We start from the raw sequence: 19,184 nt of genomic DNA, 5'->3' as shown, positions 1-19,184 counted from the left end.
ACTCAAATACACATACAGTGTGTATATTACTCTGCTATTAAGATAATAATAATAATAAAATCTTACCATTTGTGACAACATGTATTGACCTAGAAAGTATTATGCTAAGTGAAATAAGTCAGAGAAAGATAACTACTGTATGATTTCATTTACATGAGGAATCTAGAAAACAAAACAAAAAAGAAACAAATTCATGAATACAGGAAACAAACTAGCAGTTACCAGAAGAGTTGAGAGGCAGTCATAATAGGTGAAGGAGATTAAGGGGAACAAATTTCCACTTATACAATAAATAAGTCAGGGGTGTAATATACAGCATATGGAATATAGTCAATAACATTATAAAATTTATAATAACTTTGTATGGTGGCAGATGGTAACTAGAGTTACTGTGGGAATTATTTCATAAAGTATATAAAAATCAAATCACTGTGATGTATACCTAAAATTAATGGAATATTATATGTCAACTATGTGTCAGTTTAAAAAAAAAACAAGCAAACCTTTTATCTAGAAAGTCTAATACTAGTTAATAAGACCAAATGGATTTGAAAACAAATAGAAAAATGTCTGCATGCAAGATCACCATTATGGTACTGATATAATAAAATATAAGAAAAAAACTACTTTTTTAATGTATAGTAGCTTGGTAATATAAATAATGTTTTATCTATTTATAATAGATTTTAGCTATTATGCTATATTATATGTTTTATATGTATGTGTGTCTATATGTCACAATTTATGTATTTAAGATGCTTAATTAAATATATTAAATTTAATTTTTATGTTTAAACTAAATAAAGTGAATAACTATTAATTAATCAATAAATAAACTTATTAAATTTAACCTAATATGTTTAAACATTAAATACATTTAATAAGTATGTTTAAATTTAAGATATGCTTATTAAATTAATTGCTTATATAATACACATTAAAGTATATAGTTACATATATTCTTATGTATATAAATTCTAGTTATAAAAAATTTATTCAAAGTTTGATGATAATTATTTCATTTGATGTAATTAGAAAAAAATTTGCCTTCTATAGTGTTTGTGTTGTTCAATTTTTTACAGTGCGTTTGTAGCTCTTTGTGAAGAGAAAATACAAATAAATTAAATAAACAATGTATTTAAAAAATATTTCGATATTTTTTGTATACATTTATTTTTTACTCTACCTTTTGATATTGATATTGTAAGTCTGCAAGAACATGAAATAACAGAAATTCTCATAGAACGATAATGGAATTCTGTCTTATGTCTCCAGATATTTTTCAGATTTAAATGTATCATTAGGAAACCTATCATTAGCAATATATATTTTTTTAATTTGTCTAATTGAATTCATAATTTAAAGCCTGAAACATGTTCAGAGTTGTAGGTTGTTTCACATAGACACAATAAGGATTGTGTCTGTAAGTATTCTGAATTATCAGCATTTTATTTTAATAAATACTAATCCATTAATTCTCTGTTTTACCTTATTAGAGAGTTGTAAAGAAAAGTTGGAAAGCATTTTTATCCACATTCTTAAATGCTAGGTCATCTTGTACTTTGTAAATGAGATTTGATTTGTACCTTTATCTTTCATGTGGACATGGTGTTAGTCATACAATTCTCTAATGTTAACAATTGTCTTACTGATTTCTTGCTGTTATAAATTTGGCGTTATTTTCCCTTTTTTGCAAAATCCTGTTATCCTTTACTTTCACAAGTAGTTTGGCTTTTTGTTTGACAAAATCAGTAATAACATTTTTTGAGTATCCAATTTGTTTCAAGTACATAGGTTATGGGTGCTACCTAAGGATGCTGTGTGGACAACATTAACACAGCAAAGAACAAACTATGGGGGATCCTGGATTTCAGTTCTGTCCTTATCATTCTCTAGCTACCTAACCTTAAATACATCTTTTCACATGTAATATGCTGTTTCTTCATCCATTAAGGAAGTCGAACCAGAATTCTTCCACCCCTCTAATTTCTAAAGAAGTGAGACAAAACGAAAAGAAAGAATTTCAGATATGATTTCTGGCTTAGTCTCTTCAATAGTGGGTTGCTGTTTAAAACATTTATCAGATTGCAGTCAAAAATATAGCACTGTTTTATTCTTATGTCCAGTGAATATTTGAATACCTGAAAATGACCTAGTGTGGAAATGGTCTCCATCCTACATATTTAAGGAGCTAACTAGGTCAGCATATTGAAACTTTAGTATACAAAGAAAATAATGTATTCTCTGTTTGAATCTCCTTTTTAATTGCTTTTATCCCCACATGCTGTGGCTGAATAAACTATTTATTTTTATTGTCTCTCTAACTTTACTTAAAATATTTTACTATTACTTTTTTCTAAAACCCAGACAACATAAAAGTCTGTCTTGCAGGTCTCATTGGGACATTAGGCTAGTGTTTGGAAAAAAGAAATGGTTTTATATGGCTAGAGTAATTTATATAAATACTCTTAGCATTTTTTCTTATCTCATATAAAAGACCTTTGTCTTGACTGTATGTGTATGATTTTAATTATTTTGTGTTTATGGGACTAACTATTGAAAGTAGTGTGCACAAAGAGCACTTTTTGTTTCCTTATTTTTAGTTATAATTTTAAATAAACTAGATATCAATTTTAAGAAATAATAATTATAAAACAAGCCTTTATATTTTCAGAAATATTTGCCATTCCATTGAGAGAGGCTTAAGATATTGAGATATCTCCCTTGTCTATGTGATTGGCTTTAAAAAATAATCAAGAAATAGAGCGATATCAGCATCAATTCATCCTAATAAACTACAGAATTATATCTGTAGTATATTGTACCTACAACATTCTAAGGCAACAGTGGAATGATAAAAGGAGCACTGAACTCATACAAGATACTTGATAGATTGTGTGTTGGAATTAAAACAGCACTTGAATTTTTGTTCTGTGCTTTTAGGAAGATATTTCGCCTCTCATCTGTAAATGGGAGGCAATAATATAAAAATTCTCATCTGTAATAAGGAGGTAATATGATAAAAGTTCTTCAAAGAGTTTTTGTAAGGATAAAACTAAATGTGATAATATCTACACACGGCATATAATTGTCTAGATTTCCACTGACATTCGAAAATTGGTACCTATACTTAGATGATGTAGGAAGGGGAGGAGGAAGAGAAATTAAAACTGAGATAAAGAAATAGCTTTGGAACTCAATAGCAAAGTCATCATGGACAAAGTGCTTGAATTCTCTATACCTTAATTTTTATACCTGTAACATAAAGATGAAGATGACTATATCTAACCATATTAGTTTTCTGTTACTGCATATCCAATTAGCACAAAGTTAGTCGATTAATCATTAAGCTATTTAATGATACTCATTTATTATTTTATAATTCTTTAGGTCAGAAGTCCACACATGAATAGACAGAGTCCTCACCTCAGGAGTTCCCCAGGCTGCAATAAGTGTATCTATTGGTCTGCATTCTCATCTGAAGGCACCTGGGCAAACATCTGCTTCCAAGCTTATTCAGGTTGTTGGAAGAAATCATTTCCTTGTGGTTATGCGACTGGGGCCCCTGAGTTCTTATTGGATATGTGGTGGAAGCTACTCTCAGCTCCCAAAAGCCACCCACAGTCTTTCGCCACCTGGACCTTGCCTTCTCCTTTGATCCTCTCACAACATTACTTCAAGGAAAGCAGCAAAATCTCTCACTCCAGTCTTCAGAGATAGAATCTATATAACATAATGTAATCATGTGTGTGACATCCCATATATGCCTTACAATGGAACCTAAGAGAGTGACATCCATCACCTTTGTCCTATTCTATTGGCTAATAGCAAGTTCTAAATTCCTCCTGTACTGAAGGATAAGAGATTTTACAAGGACTTGTCTCGCTGGTTGTTACCTTAAATTATGTCTGCCACATTCATTATATTATAGGTTTGGGGATCTATCAAATGGTTAAAATATACATTTATGTATTAATTACCAACAGTCTTTCTAAACTTCAAAGTATTATGAAAATCTAAGAAGTCATTAGCTTTTGGTAAAATATTCCAAGCTGGATTTATCTTAACAATACTGAACCCAAAGCCTTAAATAATCTTTGATCATCCAACAACTCTTTTGATATACGTAGGGATAAATGAATAGATAGATGATAGATAGATAGATGATAGGACAAAGATGATGGATGTCACTCCCTTAGTTAGGTTCCATTGTAAGGCATATATGGGATGATAGATGATAGATGATAGATAAATTCTATGAATAATGCAGCAAAGTATATCCATAAATTTTTGAAAATATCACCATGTATGTTATGTGATTAACATTCTAAGAGGATGCGAAGAAGAGGATGCTGAATGTAGTCAAATTTTGCACTTTTAACATCTCACACAATTTAGTTAATTGAATTATTATGTAGTCATATTTCATTTTGAGTGAATATGAAATATTACAGTTTTTTTTGAAAGATTTAAAGAGTTTTATTAACACAGAGGGAATAATATTAAAAATAAAAACATGAAACATGAAACATAGGTGCATTATACTAACTTTTGAAGGACGATGATTTTTGCATTAGCTACTATACATATATATCTTTTGATTCTGATGACATAAAATTTAAAAAACAGATTTCTCCATTTGACAATGGTTTGATACCATTTATTTATTTCTCTAATAAATATATTTCTAAATCTAATTAAAAGATTGGCTAAAACTTGGCTTTTCCCTCATATAATGTCCAAAGCTTATGAAAGAATTTCCAGAAGCTTTTTAAAATTTAATGTTGTATTATAATAAATATTAATAATGGTTGGTATAGGCACTTTATTATAAACCATTATTATAAATGCTAGAAATCCTCCACTCAGCTATTACGATTTAAATACTAATTAGAAACAATAACCAAAAATATTTTGTTATCCTGAATTCATCAGAGCAACCTTTGTGATCTCCATTATTAAAGGAGAGTATAAACAGAATGATCCCTCTGGGAGACATTATCTGGACAAATCTCTCCTTTATAAAGGATGTCACATGTAGGAGTCTTTTAAATTATTTTCTGTGGTACACACATGAGTCTTTTAAATTAAATTATTTTGTGTGGTATGAAAGTTTCTGTTTTATTACTCAAAAATTTCTGTTGATATATTACATTTTCATAAAGAGGGAACAGAAGGTGAAAATTTTAAGCTCCTTTAAAAAAGAAATCCTATTATAATATTTAATAAAGTTATATCATAATAGCATTTAACACTTATTAAGTTCTTTAATGTATTTTCCATATATTAACTTTTTTTCCCTCCAACAATCCTCAGAGGTATATACAGACAAGGAAACTAAGCTGCAGGAATTTGAATAATTTGTCCAAAGTGACAAAGATATTTAATGGAAGAATCAGGATTTGAGCCCAAGAAGTTTGACTTGAAAGTACTGTGTTTATCAAATCTGCTCAACTGCCTTCACTTCTCATATTTTTGCTTCTACTATGAATTCATAATCTACTTATCAAATTTAATATTAATGTGATAGCATTATATTGGCAGAATCTCAGAGAAATAAGATTCCTCTCAATTGATTCTAAGTAGATGTGGGTTTATTTTATTTGACAGTTGCAATTTTAAAAGGAGGAAAAAAGATATTTCAAGGTGCTTTCAAATCTACATAAGGGGTTAATAGGCTAAACATTTTTGAAAATTGCTAATGTATAACTAACTGACCAGAAAAAGAACAAATTTCTGCACTAATATAAACTAGGATTACAATAAGATTCAGGAAATTTAAGAATAAATGAGAAAATTTATTTATATTTCTTTACTCTCCAAAATGTATCTGTTATTTTTAGTGAAGAAGACTAGAAAATGTACTTTACTGTGTGTGTATGTGCATGTGCGCTGTGTATGTGCGCGCACATACATGTGCGCGTGTGTTTTCACCACACAGTTTAATAATATCAGTGCATAGTTAGACAATATGGCAGATTCTTGTTCTGTGTCTGTTAGCTGTTTGGGGGTAATGCTACATTAAATAAACTAGTCTAAATAATGAATCAAATAAATTTTTAAAATAAATCAAGCAAGTAAACAAATCACTTTTTTGATATGGCATCTTCATTTGGGTGAATTTGTTATCGAATTCATGTAACAGTACAGTTGGCTAATTATCAGATCCTCACATATTTTAGTGGTTAAGCCAAAAACAAGAGATTGCAGAAAGCGTGAAGAGGTTTTTACCTACAGAAATAAAAATCTCTGTTGCTCATAATACTCTGCTAAGCACTATATCACTGTTTGCTTTTTTAAATTACATTTTTCTTAATTTGAGCTATTCGCACTTATTTTTCTCCAAAGCTGAACTTTCAAAATAAATAGTGGAGTAATGAAAGAGAATATAAAAATACCTACTTTTATTGTTATTTTATCTAAATAAGAAAAAATAATGATAATGTATGCAATAAAACTAACTGAATTCATGCATAGATAATCACACATCAAAACACATAAAGAACAAGGGAACAAGAAAAGTTCCAAGTCTGGGCAGAGGTGCCTTTACCTCCCTTTGCTTCCAGCATATTGCTGTTTACTTTGGCCAGTTAAGTAAACTCATGTGTTAAAATAGAGTTTAAAAATAGAGTTTAAAAATATTCTGAATAGAGAAATAGTAAATCTGAAATAGCATTAATAAAGCAAGCTCACTAATTAAACAAGAAGGTGGCAAGTCAATACTTTGGACTCCTACTCCTGAATGAGCATTTTGGCAGCATATTGCATCCTATACAATGGTAGTGCATTAGAAATTACATTTTTGACATATGAATTTACATTCCCATTAATAATGAGTCTTTTCCAAAGTGGATATTAAATACTGTATTTATTAATTTTCTGAAGATATTTTTAGCTATGAAAAAGACCATTAAGCATTAATATAAACTGGAGTAAGAATCTAATTTTAGAAGATTTCTTTCACTAAAACAATTAACTACATTATTAAAAATAAATTTAAAATGCTTCTTACAGTTCAAAAATAAAATATCTATACTAAGTTGCTTAATTTACCTTTTAGAATTTTTACCCTTATGTATGTTCTACAAAGATTACAACACATTATAATAGTGTGTACAAAATTTGTAAGAATATATAAATAAATATAATTTGTTTGCTAATTTGATTTGGAGTCTTTTTTTTTTCCTGAGAGATGATTTATATGATCTAAATATTTGGAAAACTTTCTTCTGAATAATCTATAAGCAATTATCTTATTTCTATGAGTGGCACATATAAAAACAGCCAAATTATATACAACTATATAATGTAAAATATAAATTATTTATTAAACTCACAAATCTCTTAAAAACTTTTAATCCTTTAATGTATTCTGAACTTTGCTTTGTCATTAAGTATTGTCTATTTTCCTTTTGTGTACATTCTGATTATTTTTAGTTTTTTTATATATATTTTTTTCAATTATAGTTGATATACAATATTAAGTTAGTTTCAAGTGTAAAACACAGTGATTAGACATTTATAGAATTCATGAAGTGCTCACCCCAACAAATCCAGTATCAATCTGACCCCATACATAGTTATTACAATACTACCGACTATATTCCTCATACTATACTTTACATCTCCATGACTATTTTGTAGCTACCAATTTGTACTTCTTAATACCCTTCCCTCTTCACCTATCAAAAAGTTCTCTGTATCTATGAGCTTATTTCTATTGTTTGATTATCCTGTTCTCTAGATTCCACATGTAAATGAAATCACATGCCATTTGTCTTTCTCCGACCTACTCTATTTGGCATGATAACTTCTAGGTTCACCCATGTTGATGTAGATGCAAGATTTCATTTTTTTTTTTTTTTGTGGTTGAGTAATATTCCGTTGTATATATGTACAGTATCGTCTTTATCCATTCTCCACTGATGGACACCCACGTTGCCTGCATACATTGGCTATTGTAAATAATGCTGCAATGAACATATGGATACACGTGGCCCTTCGAAGTAGTGTCTTCGGTTTCTTTCGATAAATACACAGAAGTAGGATTACTGGGTCCTTCTTGTTTCTTGTTATAGCCTTTGTTTTAAAGACTATTTTGTCTAGTATTAGTATTGTACCCCAACTTTTGTTTGTTTGTTTGTTTCCATTTCATGAAATATCTTTCCCATCCCTTTACAATGAGTCTGTGTGTGTTTTCTGATCTGAAATGAGTCCCTTGTCAGCAGCATATGGAAGAGTTTTGTTTTTTTAAATCTATTTAGCCACTTTATGTCTTTTGATGGGAGAATTTAATCCATTTACATTAAAGTAATTGTTGATAGATACGCAGTTATTAGCATTTTATTATTCTTACTTGATTTTTTTCTTCTTCTTCTTAAAGAAGTTCCTTTAATATTTCTTGTAATATTGGTTTAGTGGTGATAAACTCCTTTAGCTTTTTCTTGTCTGGGAAGCTCTTTATCTGTTCTTCAATTCTAAATTATAGCTTTCCTGGGTAGAGTAATCTTGGTTGCAGTTCCTTGCTTTTCATCTCTTTGAATATTTATGGCCAATCCCTTCTGGCCTTAAAAGTTTCTGTTGAGAAATCAGCTGACGGTCTTATCAGAGTTCCCTTGTAGGTAACAAATTGCTTTTCTCTTGCTGCTTTTAAGATTCTCTCTTTGTACTTAACCTTTGGCATTTAATTATGAGGTAACTTGGTGTGGGCTTCTTTGAGTTCCTCTTATTTGGGCCTCTCTGTGTTTCCTGGGTTTTTATGTCTGTTTCTTTCTACAGGTTAGGGAAGTTTTCCATAATTATTTCTTCAAATAGGTTTTTAATTCCTTGCTCTTTCTTTTCTCCTTTTGATACCTCTATAATGCAAATGTCAGTACACTTAGTAATATCCCAAAGGTCCCTTAAACGATCTTCATTTTTTTTCTGTTCTAATTGGGTGTTTCCTGCTACCTTATCTTCCAAATCACTGATTTGACTCTCTGCTTCATCCAATCTACTGTTGATTTCTTCTAACGTGTTCTTTATTTTAGTTGTTGCATTTCTCATTTCTGACTGTTTTTTTTTCATGTTTTCTTTCTCCGTTTTTATGCCTTTATTTTAGTTGTTGCATTTCTCATTTCTGACTGGTTTTTTTTTCATGTTTTCTTTCTCCGTTTTTATGTTTTCTATTTCTTTGTTGAAGTTCTCACTGAGATCATTGAATGTACTTATAATCAGTGTTTTGAACTCTGCATATGGTAGATTGCCTATTTACACTTTGCATATTTCTTTTTCTGGTGCTTTGTTCCGTTCTTTCATTTGGGACGTTTCTTTGTCTCCCCATTTTTCCTGCCCCCTTGTGTTTGTTCCTGTGCATTAGGTAGAGCTGTTATGTCTCCAGGTCTTAGTAGATTGGCTTTTTGTATTAAGGGGTCCTATGGGGCCCAGTGGTGAAGTCTTCCTGTTCATTTGAGCTGAGTACTTCAGGTGTGTGTCCCTTGTGTGGGTTGTGTGTGTCCTTCTGTCATGGTTGAGTTTTGGTTAATATTTGCATGTCAATAAGAAGGATTGACCCTTGGGCTGACTGATTGTCATGACTGTCCCTGACTTGAACCTTTGAGAGATTTTAGGAAAGTCTACAGAGTGAGCCAAGACAGGCTATTTGTATGGGAAGCCACTGGAAGTGCTGGGGTGTGCCCGAAAGTTGGGTAGGAATCAACAAGGCAGGGTGACCAGTGTTAGTCAGATTGATGGAACTCAGATATGGCCTCTACCTGTGTCTGCATGCCCAGAGGGGGCAGAGCTCAACAAAGAAAAAACGGATTCTGCCAGCCCTTCTATCTCCCTTGACATTAAATTTTAGAATTTCTTTGAGATTTTCGTTGTACCTTCTCGCCTTCTCATACTCTCTGCTCCACTCTCCTTAGATTGTCTATCTTACACACAGTAATTCATTTCTTTCTAACAAAAATAAGAAATTGTATCTCTAGCACTAATCTTTTTCTGAAGTCACATTCTATATATCCAACTGCTTTCCTTATATATCTTTTTTAATTTCTCATAGGCTTAAGAAATCCTGTTTACAAAGGCAAACTTATGACCTCCAACCAGTTCTCTCTGGCAACTCTCCAGAAAACCCTGTTCATAAACCATAAACTTAAGAATCACCCTGGACACTTCTGCTTCCTCACTCACTGCATGTGAATTTTTCTTACTTGATATATCTAGAAATCTATTCATTAGCCTAAGGTTAATTCTTCTTTGGCCTCTATAAAAAGGTCATGTCTACCTTTTTATGTTATGGGCATACATAAATATTCTTCATGAGATTTACCACAGTTGCAATTGTACATTTGTATAATCATTTCATTAGTGCTTATCTTTGCCTATCTTTGTGCCTATCTTTGGTTATTTTCTCAAGAAAAATTTTTCAAAAGTGGAGTTGCAGAGTCAAGGGAGCACATATATTATAACTCTGATAAATGCTTTCAAATCAATCTCAGAAAGAAATATCAATTTATATTCCAGTAGCAGCATATGAATTATCTTTTTCATTGCAATAGAAATTTTATATTATTCCTCATTATATTAAAATGATGAGGATTATAAATGCCAATAGAAAAGTTGTTCTGGATAAGTGATATACCTGCCGCCATTGGTGACAAAGTGTCATCTCCATGAGGAGGGCTTTTGTAATATTAATTAATAATGTTTTCACAAATATGTCTTCTTCAGGGAAAAATAATTCATTTCCATCATTTATCTTGATGAGTAACTGGTGTGATTTAATATGGTAATGGTTGAGAATCACTAGACTGTATTATACTTTGGTTTAAAATAATTACTATCATCTAAAGGCACTTTTATGAAAAATAAAGTATACTTGAACTGATCATCAACATATTTAAATTATAAAGCATCTCTCATACTAGTTACTGTAAACACAAATGTATGATTCAGAATCAAAATCTAAGCTTTCTAATAGATAATTTTAATAACACTATCATGCCATTTCATTATTCTTGCCATTTTATATACACCTAAATTAACATGAAAATAAATGGCCAACAACTTTCATTGCAGCTGAAGAAAACAAGATAAATTATCTATCACTCCATAGCTCCAGAGGAATGTCTTAAAAAGGTTTTCATGATTCTTTTTACCCTGAAAGACGTAAAAATTAGAAAGATATTGATTTATAAAATTATATGCATCAATTCTTGTAAGATTGGTTACTGAGTACAGAAGAAACATTTGAATCTCTATCCCAGACTGTTTTTATTCTGTTGATTAATATTTACATTTCAAATGATATTTATATTCAGGAGGAAGAGGCTTATCAACTGTCACTCTTATTTCTCAATAGGTTGGTGATTTTAGTTAAATTACTTTCCAGCTAATTCACTCTAAAGTCATTGAACATGTTGATTTGCTTCTATTTGATGGAATAGGCTTCTGTTTTTCTCATGCTGATTATAATAAAAAAAAATCTATAAATATTAAGGACATAAGGCACTCACATGGTATTTGGCATAATGGAAGGTGTCAAATTGTCTCTGGTGATAATGACAGGTTTTGTACAATTTGCCATTTTAATGAAATGATAAAATCTATATGTTTTCTTGGGTATGAAAAAGCAGAGGGAAAAAAAGTGTTCCAAATGTAAAAAACAATAAAAGAAATAATTATTTTATGAAACAGTATATAAAATTTGTTACTGATGATGGATTTATAGTAAACTAATTTGTGGAATAAATGAAGTGTAGAGATTGAAATGTGCTTGAAGTATTAAAACTTGCTTTGCCTATTGTGATTACTGATAGTTTTAGGTGCTTATAGAGGATTGAAAATGCCTTTTATATGAAAGCACTGTGATTGTGATGTTTCAACATATTTTGGAAGCTTCATCTATTCATTTGACATTTTTATTTGTTATGCAGTAATAACTCTCTTAATGAAGAAATGCCTTGAAATAAACATACTTTTCAGAAATTTCCCATTTAGAGAAAGAATAAAACTGGATCTGAGAAGTCACATTATAGAGTTTTATAAAGAGAAGGCAACAGTTTTTAAAATAACAATAGAAATGTCAACAAATACACTAGAATTAATATGTTTCTGGAGTTTTTACTTATCTACAGAGAAAATCCTATTTGGGGGTCATATTAGAGATATTTAGGGAATAATACAAATTAGGCTCTGCGAAGAAAGAAAGTCCTGATAAAAGAACTATAAAATAGACATGGATTCCAGATCCTACCATGAAAGACGTGGTTATTAAATGATACGGACTCTTGCACAGTCAAAATTTCCTGAGATTTTATATTATGCAGCTCCTGCTACACAACTTTTCCCCCACTTTCTTTGAAGATCTGCGGGCTATTTGTGAAGATTGCATTTTAGATTGCTTGACCAGCTCCACCTTTCCTTGAGTTACCTGCACTGTCCAATATGACAGCCACTAGCCAATATTGTAGCATATGTAGTCTTGAATACTTAAAAAGTAACTAGTCTGAGTTGAAATGTAACAGATATATAAAATATATACTGGATTTCAAAAGCTTAGTATAATATAAGCACGCACAGCTTCTCATTAATAATTTTTATGTTCATTATTTATTTAAATAATAATGTTTTAGGTATATTTAATTAAATAAAACACATTATTAAAATTACTTTTGCCTCTTTTTTTTAGTGTGGCTACTAGAATATGTAAAATTAACTATTAGGCTCACACTAAGCTTCTACTGGACAAGTACCAAAGTAGAGAATGAGCGCTGTAGAGTTTTCTCTGCTAACTTAGTTCTTCCTAGTTGATGTGTGAAATTCCATTAGGCTTGGAATAGTGACAAAGGAGAAATACAGTTATAATATAGAAGGTGTGAACGGAGATTGACAAGGTAGAGTCTATTAATGTCCAGGGAACTAAAATGAAGCCAGGGGGCCATGAAGAAATTGTTTTACACATGACTCACAGCACATTTCTCCACGAACATTTGAACTTTCCAGCTGTGCCTGAACTTTAATGTCCTCCTCACCATGACAACCAGACCACCTGAGTTCCTTCTTTAAAAAAAGATAACCTATTTTGCCAACCAGTATCCTTTGTTTTCATACAGGGCTCAAAGGATCCCTGCTAATTTAGCCAGAATCTGTTTACATAAAGAGAATTGGACCAAGTAGTGCAGCCTGAGCCTTTATACTCCCTGCCTTTCTTTGTTTACTTCAGAGAACAATTTAGGTTGTTACCACACACACACACACACACACACACACACACACACACACACATAAATGAATTACATAAAGCAGTGGAGATATGGAAAAGGCTGTGCAGTTTCATTTTCAAGGAATCTGATAACAATCAGCATTGTGAAAAATAATCAGTAAAATTTCAAATGAGGCATATACCTATTTACCTAAAACTCAAATTGGATGTTGGTTTTTTCTTTTCAAAATACATACAAGTGGGGTTTTTAAATACTTTTATTTTTGTTTATGTTTTAACTATTCGATTTTTACCTTCTTAAATTTTCTGTAGTTGCTACAATAATATAGCTCTTGTTGGTTCACCTCTGGTTTGTCCAATCTCTTATATGTGCATTTAATTACCTAATCCTTTTTTAATGGTTATATTTGCACCAGTTGTACAAATGTATTTTTTTAATTTACTTTAAAATCATTTGTATATGTTTATTTTTTTATTATATGTATCTTCTGCTTTCATGTGTTTTTAAAATTTGTTTTGCTATTACAAGGTTGCTACACATATACGTAAAATGTTTACAAGAAATACTAAAAGATATTGAGAAGAATTTCCAAGAGATACATTTCTAGAACTGAATTATATATTTTAAAGATTGAATATTGATAAACTTGGTGGACATCTATTCTAAACAAACATAGTAGATGGTCTCTCAAATGTGATGTCACTTTATACTCTCCCAAGTGCATTTAATTTTATGAAATTATTTCTTTTCTTCTCTCCATATATACATAATATACATACATACATATATATATACATATATACACACAAATCCTCACATATACACAGATATATACATATATATTCTACATATATAATAATGTATATGACATATATAATTATATGTTTTGAATATGTAATTTATATATTCCACATATGTAATTGATCTCAAAAACATGGATGTGATTATATCATACATAGTTGAAGTATTTTCAAGACTGTACTCATCTTCATTTACCTTTTTGCTTATTTTCTCAACCCTTCTTCTTTTTCTTAAAACACCTAAGAATCTCATATTACTAAAGTGATATTTATTTTTTCATAGTTTATAAAAACTCATAAAATTATTACAACACAAAATATAGAATATACATATATGCAAATAAATATATATATATTGTCATTACTTTTTCACAATGTCAAGTTATATACACAGTTTACAGTATCTTGTTCTTCCTACTAGTAGATATACATGAAAATATCTTTGTCACCTGATAAGCTCTAATTAATTGTTTTTAACAAATTCCTAATATTTGTGAATATAGGAAAATACATTAAACTATTTACCTATTGGAAGGAATTCACATTGTTTTGAATATTTTTGACCAATAGTATAATACTGTAATAAATATCCAAAAACTTATGTATTGGTACTTTTTTTTCTATGGAATGGATGATCAGGAATAGAACTACTTTATATATTTTGTATATTAATAAAAATTACCATATTATTTTGTTATATCAGTTATCATACATTTTATTAGAACTTATATAGTCAAATATATTTGTCATTTAAAACTTCTGAGCTTTTAGTTTCAGTGAAGAACTTTTTCTAATAGTATAAATAGCCTTCTCAGATTTCTTCTAAAATTTCATTGATTTGTTTTTTACATTTAGGTTTTGACAATCTAATTCATTTTAACATCCTTTTTTTAAGATATGGGTGTAAATTTAGTTTCATCCAGATTGATACCAGAATTCTTTATTTAATCATTAATAATTTTCTCCACATTAAAATATTATATTAATATTTATTAAAATCGTATAAATTCAGAATCATATTTTTATTATTTTGATTTTGTTCCACTTAATGATTTTTGTTTATTTTGTTCCACTTAACTAATTTTTTCTTCCCATGACAATCCTAAATGATGTGAATACAGTGGCTTTATAATTTTAGGGGGGGATATGATAAGAAATATGTTTTATTACCTTTCTTCTTATTGGATATTTATTCATTCTTGGGAACTTAAAACTTAGTTCAGAGAATTCTGAAAGAGAAAAACAAAACAACTGCTGAGGATCCTAATTAGAAGCACACTATATTAATATGCTAATTTCAGATAATCATACATTGCTAACATAAAATATTCTGAACCAAATTCAGGCATGCTTTTGTATTTTTCCACTGAAAATTTTGATAAAGTATTTTATAAGACTTTTGATAAGGTATAATATAAATATCAACAATTCATGGTTTTTGATGGTGTCCACTATTCTATTGGTTAATACATAAATTAATAAACCACTCTGAGAATTTAATAAGTGCAAAGCACTGGACTTTAAGAATACAATCCTAATGCAGAAGGTAAATAAACACTTGAAAAGTTTAACTGACATTATAAAGTCACACCTAAGACACTGAGTGTTTGACTACTAGCAAACAAAGGACAGGCTTAGGCAAGTTAAAGCTATGTTCTAAGGGAATAGAGAAGAAAGGGATATCTTTAGATTAAATATTTCACAAAAAATTCAGGTAGGTAATGTTTCTAAACTGGATTTTAAAAAGGCTAAAATTTAGATCAAAATAGAGGACACTTGCAGAATAGAGAAGAATATTAACAGCGTGAAAATAAAGCCTTCAAATTTAGTAACATCAGTGAGAACCCGATTAAACTAGGTTGGAGACTGAGTGTATGTGAAGAGAAGAAATTGAGATTAAAATGGTATATATGTCCCTGACTGTAAAAGTTTTTGAATGGTCTATTTTAAAGATTTATTTTAAGTAAACTGGACTAAAGCATATTTTGCAAAAAATATTCTGGAGGCAATGTGAGGAATGAAACAGATGGAATTAAACTTGAGGTGTGGAGATCAGTCTAATTCATTCAAACTACAGCTGATAAGAGAATGAATTAAAGTGTTGGAAATGGTAATTGAAAAGAGCAGATGTAGCAATTTCTGAAAGAAAAATTGTGCTTTAGTACTTTTATTAGAAATGTTTCTTTGTCATATACTCAGACCTCTGAAAGGTTTATGGCTATGTCTGTTTGATGCCAAAATTTTAGATTTAAAACTGGCCAAACAGCCAGAGAGCATAATATTTTTTTTTATTACAGGTGTTAGAAATTATAACACCAACCATATTTTAGATTTTCTAGAGTTATTATATCCAGACAGCATAATTTTCTCCATCCCATGCTTCTGTCTCCTGAGATTTCCACTGTATGTGCATCCATGCCTAACAAGTGATTTTTTCCTTTGCTGGGAAATAAGAAAGTCACTCTTTAATGGGAACTTCATCTACTCAGAATAATAGTTTTTTGCATGAATATTAACAATATGATATACTTTCTTGATGGTTTAAAGGAAGATAAAATTGGTTTCACCATTGATTTCTAACCTAGTTGACCAATGGTAATCTCAGAAGATATACTTTTTCCTTGAATGCATCAGTGCAACCTCAAACCTATTTCAGGGTAACTTTATATCAGCTTTTGTTACTTTATGCTGCCAAGTTCCCTACATTTCAGTATTTCTCAAGTCCAAGAGCTGTGACTCCCACAAGTCAGATTGAGGATATGGGAATTAGATCAAGTTCTGTTACTTATTCAAATTCTCCTAAAATTATGCTACACACAAAGTAAGTAGGAAAGAAAAATAAAGGGAAGAAAGAAAAGAAAGGAAGAAAATTGGTATAACTTCAAGTCAGGATTTTTATTTTATTAAACATCAAAATTAGTCCACACACAAAACTTGTCTATAAAGAGGAGAATTTGCAATGGGAGACTTGTAGTGGGTCTTCTCTCTTAGATCAACTGATTAGCATTTCCTAACGACTATAGTTCTACCAAAACAAAATTATTTTTAATTTATGATATTGCTAACTCTTTTGTAAGTTTCCTGATAACTGAGATGCATGAGACTTCCAAAACCTTCAGTTGTTAGGGGATGCAACCCATTGTATTTCTGTGAGATGTCCAAGTTTAGAAAACATTTCTGCTGCATAAATTACATGGAAATTATTCATGTGAGTCCAACCACAAATCTAGCCAGGACACTTTAATTTCTCAGAAGGCTTTATACAGACTTGTTTTCAAGAGTCAACCCAAACATTTAAAACTTAAATGGAGAAAGGAACCTAAAATCGTCAAGGGCAGTAGATCTCTTCAGTGTTCTCTTTTCAAAGGATATGTACCACTAATATGATGCAAGTAGAATTGAAAATTAGAATGTGACATCTCACTACATGTTGAATATATTTCCCCAAAAGAATGTAGGAGTCAAGGCATCCAGCATAACTTATATATTCCTATATAAAGAGAAAGTTATAATTATTTCTAAAGCACAGTGAAATTTTTCCATTTCTGTTGAGTGTGAGGTATATATGAAACTTCTATTTTTCTGTCATTTTTTTTTTAAGGGACACTTGAAAATACACTTATTTTACCAAAAATGTACCTTAAAATATTCAATTTCTAAACTTTTATTTCAATGTCTTTTATTTCAATGAGAAAAATCTATTTTCAGAAAATTCTGAATATGTAGCAGGATATTTTATTTCTCATATAAATAAATAATAGATGTCTTAGTTATTATAAACCCAATGTCCAAGGGGTACTCCTTTCATTGCAAATAATGAAAGAAATGACTGAATATTTAATAAGTAAAATCATATAAATAACATTTATAAAATAAATTTCCATAAGCTGTATATCCAAGGGATATTGTTTCATGGAAGACTGTAAATTTTATTCCTAGAAAGACTGAGTAGTTGACATTTAAAATTATACAAAATAATTAAAATAGTAATAGTCTCATTTTAGAGAAAAAAGAATGAGTACAATCATAATTATTATTGGAAGGATAAATTAATGGAAAGGTAAATGGCATTATATGTTTCTGCAGCTCAAGGTCATATAAGCTGATTATTTTAACTAAAATATTCATTAAACATGGAGTGATAAAAGACAGGACAAAATAGTTTTTGCAGTATGAAGAAGGAAAGACACAGTCTCCAAGAACAGATGGGGATGTAGCCCAAAATGGGCCAGTGGCCTCTTTCACAGGCACCCACAATCAGACATCAGTTACCATATCAGCAGCGCCTAGGGGGTGTCTGTATTTCTTACAGATGGCTCACATTCACTGAGCTTCTGAGGCTGATGAATGATGTCCGCATGCCAGTTTATGGACAATTTAGAGTCTCTCTGTCACAGGGATCATGTATTCTCTCCCTGTAGGCACACTAACACAGGAGACATTTTATTCAGAAGGCTTTTGCTCAGCAGGAGATTAGAACAGAAGAATTTACTTATATGATTCAGATATTTAATGTTATTAGTTATCCATTCTCAAATAAGGACACCTGACAAATCCTCTGCATTATGAATTTGCTTGGCAAGAACCTGCTCTCATAAGTAGAACATTAAGATTTCCAATACAAATGAGCATCCTTATAACTTTTTACTTGTTTTGTTGGCTGAAAGAAAACACTTTCTGAGTGACACTTTATTTTTGAAAACACTTTCTGAGTGACACTTTATCTTCAGGTTACAGTCTATAGTGTGTGTTAGGTATATCTATGCTCAAATCTCTGAAGGACAATTTATTTTCAATTTATTAAGGTAAATGTGGCACCAATATGCGATAATATAAATGAGAAATTCACATGGAAATGAGACCCAGAAAACAGATATGTAGCAAATAAAATAATAATTTAACTATTCTATGATAATTATTTGAAATCATTTATTAATGTAAATTTGTTAATTTAAGAAAACACATTTTCTTTTTAATGTGACAAAATTTTAAAATTTTAGTTAGGAAACGTGAAAAATATGACACAATAGCAAACATCTTAAATTTAACTATCAGTATCACTGCTCCTAACATTCTTAATTTTCTCTATTCTCTCCCTTTCTCCCTCTTAATCCAGGCCTCACAGCAGTATCTAGTGATCAGTTTCACCCTCCGTCTAGAGTTGCTTGCCTAAACA

The sequence above is a fragment of the Pteropus alecto genome, unplaced genomic scaffold, assembly GCF_000325575.1.
Source record: "Pteropus alecto unplaced genomic scaffold, ASM32557v1 scaffold155, whole genome shotgun sequence".
In the NCBI taxonomy this organism is placed as follows: domain Eukaryota; kingdom Metazoa; phylum Chordata; class Mammalia; order Chiroptera; family Pteropodidae; genus Pteropus; species Pteropus alecto.
The sequence above is the reverse complement of the archived record's forward strand: the minus strand, read 5'-3'. Positions refer to the sequence as shown.